Source organism: Vicia villosa, unplaced genomic scaffold (assembly GCF_029867415.1).
Source record: "Vicia villosa cultivar HV-30 ecotype Madison, WI unplaced genomic scaffold, Vvil1.0 ctg.002386F_1_1, whole genome shotgun sequence".
In the NCBI taxonomy this organism is placed as follows: domain Eukaryota; kingdom Viridiplantae; phylum Streptophyta; class Magnoliopsida; order Fabales; family Fabaceae; genus Vicia; species Vicia villosa.
Window position 1 is genome coordinate 256,864 of NW_026705914.1, and position 3,691 is coordinate 260,554.

The following is a 3,691-nucleotide window of genomic DNA, read 5'->3' on the forward strand; positions in this document are numbered from 1 at the left end:
CATAGATATAAAATACTACCTATTCTTGAAGCAAGTTGATCCCTATTAGTCTTCTATGAAGCAAAATCAAAATGTTGTATGATGCTCTCCAAGGCTATGATTGGATATTGCAAAACTAACCAAGCGAACTAGAATGGAACAGAGCAGAACAAATCAAAATAAAATATTATTCTATTGTTTGAGTATTTCATAATAGAATAGAACAATTTTCTCATTGTACTCCAATCGGAGGGTTAAAAAAAATAAAAGAAAGTGATAGAATGATATGGAATTCCTTCATATTCTACTCCATTTATCCTTTTTTTTAAAACTATTCCAAACAATGAAACATAGTTTTATACCATTCTGTTCCATCTCATCCCATCTCATCCGCTTCATTCTATCACTCCATAGACTAAATGATTCAATGTTCATTAGTTCTTCAACACAACTCGAATAAATAAAGCGCGAACTAAAGCAGATAGTAAAAGAGACAAATGAAATTGATCAACAAAATTTGTTTGACTTGAACTTCTAACAGAAAAAACAAGCAATGTACTTATATGCTTCTTGAACTTATGCTCTTGAAGGAATAAAAAACAAATAACCAATGAACCATAATATGAGGTACAATAAATCTGAAGCTAGATGAAATTTATCAATGATAATAATGAACACAATAATAAACAATGCTTATGTGATTCAGCTGAATCAGTTCATTATCAAAGTAAAAACAAGGTACTGATAATCATTCTCCCCACCCCTTTCCCCCCACAAAAGATAGACAAATACCGCACAGGTGGTTATCATCATTCTACTAAGTTCTCCTTCATTGATTTCTGACTTTTCTTCCATCGATGCTGCTTTGCTTCACATGTCCATTGTCAATTGTCAATTGCCAACTCAGAATGAGGAAACATAGAACTGGAATTCACCACCCGACATTACAAAATTATCTGCAGCAGAAAATGTCATGATGGTTGCATTGTACACTTTAAATTCGATCGTGTTCATTATGTACTTCGACTTTGACCAATTAATATGAAGGAAGCTAAAAACTAAGTTACAATTTTTAGCTTCCCCAATATATGATCAATCTAGAATCTACCATGATCTCATTCCACTGTTTACATCCATAGACCAAGTCCTACGCGACCGTGGAGACGGATCCATACTTGAAGAATGAGATGAATTAGTCCTCAAAGATCTCGTCTCTCTACTCGAAAGACTCGAAACAGTGCGCCGATTCTCAACTCCACCACCGCCAAAACAACCCAAGAAACTCCCAAAAAACCTTCTCAAACCACCACCTCTCTCCCTCCCTCTACTCCCAATAGAAGACCAAGAAATCCTCCTAGGTTCACCACCATTGTTAAACCCACCATCCATTTCAGTATAAACAACAGGAAGTTCCCTCTCAGCACCTCTTCTCCCACCCGAAAATCTCCCACAGCAAAACCACCACCCGGTAATCTCCATATAGTTAACCCAACATTACTCTCTTCCTCATTCAAACCAAGTGATTGCGACTGTGTTTGTGTTTGTGATTGTGTTTGTGGCAGTGGTTGCGATTGTGATTGAGGTTGAACATTTACATTCGTTCCAGCATCCGAATCCGAAGGTAACTCATGACGACAAACCGGGCAAGAATTATGAAGTGCAAGCCAAGGCAAAATACAGTCAGGATGATAAATATGCTTACAAGGCATTTCTCTAACAACATTACTTAACTCAAAAGCTTCTTTGCAAACCGCACAGTGCGATTCCATTTCCAAATGAGTATCATCAATTTCAATCGTCGGTAAAGAATCAATAGCCGATTTTGTCGCCGGAGGATGTTCATATCTCGAAATCCCATTGATTTCAATCTGAGAAAGCTGCTCCAGCAATCTATCAAATCCAGATCCAAGAAGAAACTCTGACATACTCGGAGGCAAAGGCCTTAATCCCGAACCAGCACCGTCATCATAGAAAAGCTCAAAACCACGGCTCTCTCCACCTCCACCACCTCCTCCAATACCAACACCAACACCAACACCACTAACACCGCCGTTGTTGTTATTGTTACCTCCTTCTGTTACCTCCATCGATCCACCACCGCGAAGGACAATAACCGGATTGAAAGGAGATCGTTCACCACCGTTGCGGCGAGTTCTATGTAGAGAAGATGGACGGAAACTATGAAAATGATCGGAACCGGAACCAGAACCAGGACGTTGACCGATCATGTACATGGCGGCGGCCGGAAAACGTCGGCGGCGGGAGTCTACATGGAGAGAGCGCGACGGTTGATCAACTTCTTCGAGAAACCCGCTGTCACAATCAGGGCAAACCACCGTTTCTTGTCTCCCTAATCTCACAAAACGACTGCATCGGTAACACCAATAAGAAACCGTTTCTGTAGACATAATAATCCAGATCTCAAATAATCAAAATCAGATTCAAACCTAATAACCCAAAAATCATAAGCACTTTTCAAAATATCATAAGCACTTTAAGAAAAATGAAGGAAGAAAAAAAAATAAAATTATGATTATGGTTGATTTTCTAGGTTGGGAGGGTTTCCATGGGGAGAGGGGTGGAACGAAGATAACAGAGAAACCGCGTTCTAGTTTTTTCTTTCTTTCTCTTTAGCGTGTTTGGAACGCATTTATTATGTGACACGTGGCGTTATGTGGTTGGATGGTATTGAAACGACAGCTTGTTACAGATGAAACGGTTTCCCGTTTCAGCCGAATGAATGAGCCGTTGTGTGAGAGAAGTTAATGAAGCAAGCCGCGACTCTGTATCATTTTCTCTTCACCCTCGTAACCTATTTAAATTGAATTGATAGACCGAAAAAGGTAATTAAATTGAGTTTGATTCGTAACTGATTTACTTACCGTATATGTAAAAATTAAATTTATTTAAATTATATAATTACTAAAATGATATAATACACATTAAAAATATGATATACTCATTAACTTTAGACAGAAAGTGAATATGCTTTAATTGAAAAATAATACTAGTTTTGGATACTTGGAATGAAAAATGGGAAATCTTTTACCGACATTACGACATACTATTCTTTTCGAATTTATTCCAAAAATACCATTTTTATATTCATAATTCTTAATACCATATTTTCAAATGTATTTTCCTATCAAATTTCCACCAATTACAGGAGGGATCTTTGAAAATTGTATTGAAAGTACCCGCTAATTGCTTTAGATGGTCTTTTATAAACTTTTTTATTTTGAATTTAGTTTTTATTTATATTAATTTTATAAAATTATAATATTATATTAACTCTTTTTCAGGAAAAATGTAAAAATAATTTTGAAATTTTTTAATTTATTAAATTTAAAGAAAGTAAATATGTTATAAGATAGATTAAATAAAAATTTATTTATTAAATGATAGCAAAATTATATAACAAAAAAATTAGCTAACGTCAATGTTGACTGGGTTGTTCAAAATGATCGTCGATTCCATATTGAGTAGACGCTCTCTATCGTCCAATTCTTCAAAGTGCTCATTGGTTCTTAGCATTATTGGGTGGCCACTACAATTCTACTAGGATACTTACAGTTTGTGACAATTTCATCGAATAACGAGTCATTAATCGTCGCGTTTGCATATTTTAATTTGTTTCCTGTTAAATTCTAGTATGATTGGTTAGTATTATAGGTTAACGTTTCAAAGAAGGGCATGTAGTGTGGTTGTGATG

At 36.0% G+C, this 3,691-nt stretch overlaps 1 pseudogene; it reads right to left on the reverse strand.

Annotated features, from left to right (window-relative positions):
- Positions 1 to 568: 568 nt before the first annotated feature.
- LOC131638695 (probable E3 ubiquitin-protein ligase RHC2A) lies at positions 569 to 2,776 on the reverse strand (annotated as a pseudogene).
- Between the last annotated feature and the right edge of the window lie 915 nt (positions 2,777 to 3,691).